A 9,842-nucleotide genomic window follows, 5' to 3' on the forward strand; every position below is an offset into this window, starting at 1 on the left:
TCAGATCAGGCACCCCAAATGTCCCTTCTGCCCTTCCTTTCTGCTTTTCCCAGCACCCACATTCCAATATAGGGTGTACCTGGATCCTGCTATCCTCCGCTACCAGGCCTCAGCCAGCTTTTTCTTATCTGTCTTGACCATGCCTACTACCAAATTTGATTGCATGGATATTGCAAACCATTTAGCAGTGGAGCTATCATTACCAAATGTTCCTCAAACACAGCTTCTGATTCAGCAAGCCACTTCTATGGAGTCTTACTACTTGTTAGGCAAAATCCAAATTCTTTGCAGCCCAGCACTCATGGCCCCTGCCTGCCTTTTCGCCTCACTTCCTTGGCCTTACTACTCATGCCTTACGTTTAAGGCAACTGGACCTGCACCTTTCCCCTTTCCACATGGCATTTTCCAGCCTCCATGACTTTGCTCTTCTATCTCAGCATCCAGAGCCCAGACTTCAAGGCTTATGTCTTACACTTTCTTCTTTGGGAAGCCACCCTGGCCTTTGTTCTGCTCTGCTCCTCTCAGCCCTGATTCTCTTCTTCCCTGGCTCCTGGTTGGTTATCAGTCTTCTCTAGCTGGTTGTCTCGACTCCCACTCTCTGATACTCCATGACTCTTCCTCCTCAGATCCCTCCCAACATTGCCTGTGGCCTCAGTGATGAAGTCCAATAGGGCTGAGGGCCCCTCAGACTCCTCCAGTCCCATCTCAAATCACTCCATGCGTGAACCCAGTACCCCAACCAAAAGCTCCCCTTCTTTTTGTCTTGAAACTCCCAGTGGTTCCCATGGCCACGCCTTCGCTTCATTCTTTCCCTCCCTCCTCGCTGGCCTCTCCTTTATTTGATGCAAAAATCCAACTCATCCTTTACACTAAGTTAGGTGACACCTCTTCTCCATGAAAGGTTTACTCATTATCCTACTTAAATTTAATATTTCCTACCTCTGGACTTGAATGACGTTTAATTTCTATTGACATCTGTCGCATATTTCCTTAAATTCTCATTACTTTTGTACTTTGCTTCTATAATCAATTAGTCATCACTTCTTGGAGATGATGTGCTATGTCTTAGAAAACTTCTATTTTTAAATATTGTGCCTTAGTACCATAGGTTACTTGGTACAGGTGTGCTGTCGAATTCAATTCTGAATAATCCCAGGGTTCCCTGGCATATGCAGCTGTACCTTTCTTTCCCTTCTTTATATTTTAATTTTCTTTCTTAAAAAATGGTGATAATTGGGTGGTGCCTGTGGCTCAGTGAGTAGGGTGCTGGCCCCATATACCGAGGGTGGCAGGTTCAAACCAGCCCCGGACAAACTGCAACAAAAAAATAGCCAAGTATTGTGGCAGGTGCCTGTAGTCCCAGCTACTCGGGAGGCTGAGGCAAGAGAATTGCCTAAGCCCAAGAGCTGGAGGTTGCTGTGAGCTGTGACGCCACGGCACTACAGCACTCTATCAACAGCGACAAAATGAGACTCTGTCTCTAAAAAAAAAAAAAAAGTGATAATTTCATTCTGTGAAAGAATAGAATGAAGCTAAATTGGATAGATACTTTTTGATGTCGTATATTTTAATTGTTGTTTACAACAAATTTGCTTCCTAAAGCAGATGAAATAGAGCGGCCAGTTTCTCTGAGGCGTGGCTACCTTGTGGTAGAGCTGATAGGGTTTGGATTCTACTAGATAGCTTGGGCGGAAATAAAACAACCAACACACAATTTCAGTAGATTCTACTTAGTAAAAGTCTCCAGAACAAGAGACCTAAAACAAGCTCCTTTAGAAATTAAAGCTGAGACACACACCCAGCCCTGTGCTGAAGTTACCATCAGGCCCCTACTCGTATTTCCCTGCCAGACATCTCCACCTGGAGCTCCTCAACCTCCTGGGCGCGGGCTCCTTATTCTCCCTCCTGCACTGTCCTTTCTCTTGGTGGTGGTACCATCTCCTGGCAGTTCCCTTCAGCCCTGGGAACCAGGGGAGCCTCTTATTCTCCTTCCCACTCCCCATGCTGGCTTTCCTTTCCCAACCCACATTTTTAATCATTACAGAAACCTCCTCATGCCACAAATTTCCACAGTGCTACCTTGGTTATCTTGCTAAGCTGCAAATAAACATCTTTGGCCTGTGCTTAAACCTGTTTCTCTTCTCTTTGAATGAAATGCCTTCCTCTCCTTTCTGCCTGGTAAGAAGCTCATCTTTGGAAACCCTCAGCAGGTGTCTTTTATTCTGAGTCATCTGACTTTCCCAGTGACTCAGTCTCTCCCTCTTCCCCCCCTGTAGTTGCACAGCTACTCCAAAGGTCCAGAACTGTAATTTCCTAGCATGTTTGCTGTAGTTCAGGGTTTTCAGTCTGCCTTCGGTACAAGATGGTGAGTTCTGGAATAATAGCGATGGTGGGTTGGTTTGCTTACTGTGTTCAGCATGCTGCCTGCCACCTAATAACAGATGCTAAGTTACTATCTGTTGCCTTTAACATGCAAATAATCATCACATGCCCGTAATCCAGCAGAAAGAGGGGATATGATTTCTTCTCTTTCAGTAGGAGCCCCCAGAAAAGCTATAGGTTGAGTATCCCTAATCAAAAAATCTGATATCCAAAATGCTTCAAAATCTGAAACTTTTTGAGCACTGACATGATACTCAAAGGGAGCATTTTGATTTCAGATTTTGTAAGCCTGGCATGGTGGCTAACGCCTGTAATCCTAATACTCTGGGAGGCCATTGTGGGTGGGTTGCTTGAGCTCAGGAGTTGGAGACTAGCCTGAGCAAGAGTTAGAGCCCATCTCTGCTAAAAATAGAAAAACTAGCTGGGCGTTGTGGAAGTGCCTATAGTCCCAGCTACCTGGGAGGCTGAGGCAAGAGGATCTCTTGAGGCCAAGAGTTTGAGGTTGCTGTGAGCTATAACACCATGGCATTCTACCCAGAGTGACAGAGTGAGATGATGTCTCAAAAAAAAAAAAAAAGATTTTATATTTTTGCATTAGAGATTCTCAATTGGTAAGTATAATGCAAATATTCCAAAATCTGAAATCCAGAACACATTTGGTCCCAAGCATTTAGGATAAGGGGTTCTCAATCTGTCGAAGCCACTGTGTGACTTTGCCTGCCCTGTCCCTCTGCCTATCCAATAGGGTAATCCTCTTCCTCTTGTGCCCCATCGACTATCCATTAGCTATCCTTCCACTTAGTAAGTGTGCTTTTATACCATGTGCGTGGGGTCGACAGGAGAAGTAAGTAGACCTGGGGACTCATCCTGGCTCTGTTGGCAACAAGCTGGGTGACCTTGGACAAGTCATGTATTTTTTTCTCAGCTTCAGGATTCCCATCTGTAAAATGAAAGGGGAGTTGTTAGACTAAAATCAATGGTTTATCGCTTCTCGGCCTTTTGGCTAAATCAAGTGTAGTATCTGTTCTTACCAGTTTAATATCTGATACGTCCTCTATCCGAGGACAATATGTTAAATGGATTTTTGGAGCAGGGAGTTGGAATAGGAGCTTGCTCCGTCCACTCCACGCGTTGACCTGGTATTGCAGTACTTCCAGGAACGGTGCACCCCCCAACCCCCTCGGGGACTTTAAAAAAAATAAAAATAAAATAAAATTAATGGTTTTAGATAGGCTCTGGGGTTAAGAAGCAACAAGTGGATTGGGGCCCGGAGCTTACCTTTAACTAGAGCAGTTCTGTCCTGGTGTGTTTTGTTTATTTACACATCTTAGCAATATTTAGTTTGAACACAGGGTGCCTCAGTTAAAACCTGCTTGAAAATCTCTGGCTTATAGATGAATTAGAAAATCCTTTTCTGGTGGCACCTGTGGCTCAAAGGATTAGGGCGCCGGCCCCATATGCTGGAGGTGGTGGGTTCAAACCCAGCCCCAGCCAAAAATTGTAAAAAAAAAAAAAAAAAAGAAAAGAAAATCCTTTTCCTCCTATTATCTCAGGAGCCACAGTTCCTCATTTGTTAATAAGAAAAAGGGGAGGGGACCTCGCCTAATGTGCATGAAGCAATGGTACATTTCAAAAATGAGTATAATTGTGATTGATGTCACTTAGTTCAATGCCAGCATTTCACATTGTATATCAAAGCATTACCCCGAACCCCATAAATGCATCCATGTACAAAGTTATGATTTAATAAAAGCTAATAAATAAATTAAAAATAAGAAAAAGGCTTTGCTGGTCTTCTGAAAAGGATTATTACCTGCTAGGAAAATTTCTCTCCCTATAGTTTTTTTTTTAATCAAAATCTAATCATAGGTCCAGCTGCTTCATCAGTCTGACTTTATTTGTACAATCCTGACTTGTGTATATTTTTATTGTCTTTTAAACCTTTGCTCTCATTCATTTCATGCTGAGATCTGCAGAGCCCTGGAAGGACTTCATCTCGGAGATTAGGTGTTATTCCAAGAGATTAGAGGCAGATCTAAACTTGCCTTGTGAGTTGAGTGGGAAGTCAAAGGCTGGGCATTGGCAGCAGTCATTTGAACACTCCCTGTTTAACAATCATTGGTTACAAAAGAAAATTAAGATGCAAACAGAAATTCAGTGCATTTGAGTATAAAAGAAAAAAAGCATTCCTTGGGTCCCTGCCACGTGAGATGTACTGCAGTTGGGAATAAAAAACAAAGATTATGCCAAGTGTTCTCCTTTGGAGCCTACGGATCAGAGATAAACTCAGAAACAATGAGATTAATGTAAGATGTAAAGGTTCATAAATGTTCGTTTCCTCTCGAAAATAAAAAGAGAACTTGTGAGCCATTTGACCTTCCTTGTGTAACTTTCAAAGATAAATTTTGTTCAGGCTCACTTTTTGTAACCTGACTCTGAATTCTTTGCAGTTCATACATGAACAGTTCAATGGATAGAAGGTACAGTGCAAATTCCATAATAACTATTATTAGTAACTGATTTACCGTTTATATCATTTTTTAACAAAGAAAGCATGAACCCTCTTCAATCTGGAACATTCTTCTCGTCTTCAGATCCCTTTCCTATGGTAGTTTTTTGTTTTTGTTGTATTTCATTCATTTATGTTTTAGTTAGACAATGATTTTATTGCTTGAGTACATAGACAAATTTATGCTTCCACAGCAGAGGTTGTGGAAGATTCTTATTTTCAACTGGGAGAGAGAATGTAACTTGATCTTATAATATCGAGCCAGCATGTGAATTCAGCTTTCTATCAGAATCTGATGGAATTTAGCATCCTTATCCTGCCTGTTCCTTTCAAGATGCTTTCAAACAGCAACTCCTTTCTAAATTAAATGGTGGAGATCCTCAGGAAGATCAGAAGCAAGTCCTCTGGACTTAGGAATTCTGAAGATTTTATTGCCTGTTGCAAAATGTACTTGTGCAAAGCATGTGAGTCCCTTAGGGTCACTGTGATGTGTGAAGGAGTCGAGCCCTTCTTGGCCAGTCTGTAAATCTGTAAATCTTCATGTCATTGGGCATCAACTTCAGCCAAGGGAGGACACTGTGGAGATAGGGGAGAACTCACTGGGACAGGCACTTGCTGGGAGCATGCATGCAATACTCAATGGTGGTGGTCAGCAGCTAAAAGTCCCTTCCTGTGGTTGACTGATTTTTAAAGTCCCTGTTTAGGGCGTGAATTCTTTGGGATGCCTTCCCAAGTTGAGTTAGGTGCTCCTCTGTGTTCTCCCCAAACATCTTGCACTTACCCTTGCTATAGGGAACACTTTATTATATTGGTCTGTTTCATTATTGAAACAGTCCGTTATACTAACTGATGCCTAGGTCTTACTGAGTACTACCCATAGACACACTTTGTATATATGGAGTCACTTAATCTTCTCATTGCCATGAGGTAGGTACTGTGATCATCACCATTATACAGAGGGGAAACTAGGATACACGGAAGCTGACTGACTTGCCTAGGGTCGCATAGATAGCACAACGGAGAGCTGGGCTTCTTATCCAGGTAGTCGAGCTCCAGAGTCTGTATTCTTAAGTATCCTGGTATTTCCAGTGCCAGAACCATCATTCTGCCAGTGTGTCCCAGGTCTAACAATTTGCTTGGCACTTAGAAGGCTGTAATGCATACTTGGAATGACCCTCACTTCCAAGAACTTCTGCATGGTGGCTTGGTCACAGAGAACTATGATATGAAGTTAGAGGCAGAGATTGCAGGGGGGCCTAGGCCTAGGGCTGAGGACCTGAGAAGAGGGATGGACTTATGCTATGTGGGACTTGGTGGCTGACCCTGGTGGGCTCAACATATCCCCTCTAAGGAGCTGGTGTCTTGGTCAGACAGTGACCATTCTCTCTGGATATGTCAGGACAACCTGGAATGTCTCTTGTTCTGAATCTTGAACTAGTCACAGATGACCTTAATTTGAAGAGAAATATTATGTATTTGATTTGTAGAATAAGCCTATAAAAACCAAAAACAAAACTTTCCCCTCAATGCCAAGATGCAAAGAAATTAAACTTGCAATGCCATCTGAACAGTGGAATTTCCACAGCACAGAGAAAGAGCAACTTCTTTTTAAAGAGGATTTTGAGTTTAAAGAACTTGTGTAGAGGAAGCAATTGTGAGCGGCCTGAGTTTGCCGGGCCCCCAGTTTGCAGCTAGATGGAACAGTGTCAGTAGACGAGGAGGACCCGGGCCTGTCCTGCGGCCATGTCTTTCAGAGAGACATGGTGAGTGGTGCTAGCAGTTGCCACGTCTGCAGATGGGCTTTCATTCACAGGTTAGCTGCTTTACGCAGGGACGTCAGAACCTTCTGCTGTACTGGAGTCTGTGCTTGGTCTTGCCCTGCTTCTTGCACATGCCAGACTCCTTCCCTGCACACGGCCCCTTCTCTCTTCCCCTTCCCCTGGGTCCTCTGAATCCTCCCTCTCCCACTGAGTCTTCCAAAGTAACTCCATTGCTCGCTAATCTCCCAGTTTTTAGAAATGCTGTGATGTTTGTAATGTCCACATAAATGGTAAAGGCAATATTATAGGCGACCTTCTGTCATCGGATTGTGGGGTTTAAGACCTGTTTCTGCCAATTTCCTGGGCATGACTCTTAGCCTCTCTCTGAGCTATCAGTTTCCCACACAGAGGACATGATTAGCAGTTTCTAATGTATGGGATTATTATAAGGATTACCGGAAGAAATATACATAAAGTCATTCGCACAGTGTCAGGCATACATCAGGCCTTCCTGGGCTAATCCCCTCTTTGACTCTGGATCCTGATGGTGTCCCAGCAGTGGCGTTGGAGTTGGAGGTGGCCTTGTCACCCACCACATATGGCAGACACAAACACAGTGAAGGTGGACAGGGACTGAAATGACTAATCTAGTGTTATGTCCCTCAGTTATGGGGAAGCTTCTTCCTTATAACATCTTATATCTTTCTGGGCTACAGAATAGAATGTACCAGAGCAGCTTAATCACTGCCTTATTTATTAACCAAGTCAGGGAAAGTTTGGCTGAGGGCTCTAACTTACATTTGGGGCATTAGCCTTTATGTACCCTATCACCTGTTTCATCTTGGTCCTTTAGTTGTCTTTTTTTAATGCAAGTAACTGAAGCCAAACCAAACAGAACAGAGTTCATTGGCCCTGAGCTGGCAGAGGCACCTGGGGACCTGCCTCTCCATCCAGCTGCCAGGTATTATCACGTGTCCTGAAGGTGCTCCAGCTTCCTGGTACTTATTCCTCCCCAGAGCAGGCTGCAGGTGTGTGAGCGTGTGTGTGTGTGTGTGTGTGTGTGTGATTAAAAAGTAACTATTCTGAAGTTCTCACTGTGAGTAAGCAAAATCTCACAGAGGCAGCGATATTATAGGCCCAAAGTGGATAACTTGGATCTGGCGGCCTGATCTCTAAGCTCGTACTGTCAGCAGATCTGGGCTGTGGGGATTCTTGGACTTTGTGTCTGCCGCTGTGGTCAGGAGCAGGCCAGTCTTTGCACAGGGATTTTTATTTTTTACAAATCTGAGTTCTCAGTTGTTTAATCAGAAGTAGGGATGGTGGGTTGTCATAAAAAGACATGGGATTAGGATTTGCTCTTGATATGAGCCCAATGACCATGGTTCATGGGGAAGTAATTAAAAAAACACACGCTCCCTCTTTGGGCCAGACGTTTCCAGGCTGTTCATAGTTGCTAGGCAGGTGCTGGGCTGCCTGTTTGACAGGTGTTATTTTGGTTTGGTCTCCTAACAACGCTTCAAGGTAGGAGGATTCAAAACTCAGCTGCAGAGAGCTTGATGACTGACCCAATGTCATATAATTAGAAAGTGGCAGAATTGGAACTTGAACCCAGACCTGATGACAAAGTCTGTGCATTTTATAGAATAGAGGAAAGATATCAACAAGTTCTTGGAATAGATGTGCTCGCTTCTTCCTTATAACATAGCCACAGACCTCTCAGCTGGAAGGAAACATGGATTTGCCTCCAGAATAGAAGTTTCTGAGAGGGAGGGTGAGGCTGGTGACACAGTCCAGCAACATGGGGCTGGTCATTGCCTGGTCTTGGCAGAATAAGGTCCAAGCAAGATCTGTGGGAAACAAGGTATAGGGATGCATACATCCTTCCCGCCAAAGGAAATATACCTGCCCACTTTAGCTTTCTCTCTCTCTCTTTTTTGTTTTTGGAGACAGAGTCTCACTTTGTTGCCCTCAGTGGAGTGCCATGGTGTCACAGCTCACAGCAACCTCAAACTCTTGTGCTTAAGTGATTCTCTTGCCTCAGCCTCCCAAGTAGCTGGGACTACAGGCGCCTATCACAACGCCCAGGTATTTTCTTTTTTTGTTGCAGTTGTCATTGGTGTTTAGCAGGCCCAGGCCGGGTTTGAACCACCAGCCCTGGTGTATGTGGCTGGTGCCATAACCACTGTGTATGGGCACCGAGTTCCACTTTAGCTTTGATTGTGTCTGGCACTGTGGTCAGGAGCAGGTCAGCAGTGCAAAGTATCAGCCACAAGGGTCTTCATGAGATGTTTGCCCTGTGACTCAGAATGTGAATGTTCAACACAAGGAGAGTTTGTTTTAGGCAGGATGATTGGGTTGGGTTGTCTCCAGGGCTAAGGTCAAGGTTGGGTGTAGCCTGGCCTGTGTGTGCTTTCCGAGTGGCCAGTTTCTACCCTACTTCCATCCCCGGACCTCGGCCAGCACCAAACACAGCCCTTCACTTTAGAGGTTCTGGGGAGATTCAGGCACCAGAGCCAACGGGATTTGCCCAAAGTCACAGTCATTTGGCTCCCATGCTCTGGTGCCCTTTCCCCTGCCCTGCTGGGCCTTGTAACTTCTACTTGTTCCTGGTAAATAGACACGTTCGGAACTTTGAGTGGGGATCTGCAGTCTCAGCGACCGCTGTTGACAATTAATTCTCTTTTGTGTTGCAGTTTCTCCCCCAGGAAGAGACATTTTAGTAAGTGCAGCTGTTTGTTTCGCCACCATCTTGCCTTTAGGAACCATGTGGAGCTTCCAGGCCAGCAAACGAGAGCACAGCCAGCGATGGTCTGTGCTTGGCCTGTGGGTGCCTGGAGGGCTGGGCCAGGCCAGCTGGTTACTCATTCAGCAAATGCTTATAGAGCCCTTTGCCCAGAACTGGAGACAACTGTGGTGAATATTGTAGCCCTTTCAGCAAAGTGCTGAAGTCTGCTGGGGGTTTGGATGTATAATCAGGCAGCCATTCTTCAAAGTCATAATCTTTCTGTAGATGACCCCAGGGTGTTCTAGAAGCCAAGCTGATGGTATCTAACCCAGGGTGCTTAGGGAGGACTCTTTGCAGTGGGTAATAATGCAGCTGGGCAGGAAAGAATGAGCCAAAGATCCAACATGTGGTGAGCGGATTGCAAATTAGAGAGCTGACAGTTTGGGGACCACACCTAGTTTAGTGC

At 44.7% G+C, this 9,842-nt stretch overlaps 1 non-coding gene and 1 pseudogene across 1 annotated transcript; one reads left to right on the forward strand and one right to left on the reverse strand.

Moving 5' to 3' along the window:
* Positions 1 to 3,365: 3,365 nt before the first annotated feature.
* Positions 3,366 to 3,555, forward strand: LOC128587114 (U2 spliceosomal RNA). Its single transcript, XR_008380527.1, has one exon. It is a non-coding gene; the product is annotated as a U2 spliceosomal RNA (small nuclear RNA).
* A 1,516-nt stretch (positions 3,556 to 5,071) lies between these two features.
* Positions 5,072 to 5,520, reverse strand: LOC128586700 (40S ribosomal protein S13-like; annotated as a pseudogene).
* Between the last annotated feature and the right edge of the window lie 4,322 nt (positions 5,521 to 9,842).

This window comes from Nycticebus coucang, chromosome 5 (assembly GCF_027406575.1).
Source record: "Nycticebus coucang isolate mNycCou1 chromosome 5, mNycCou1.pri, whole genome shotgun sequence".
Classification (NCBI taxonomy): Eukaryota; Metazoa; Chordata; class Mammalia; order Primates; family Lorisidae; genus Nycticebus; species Nycticebus coucang.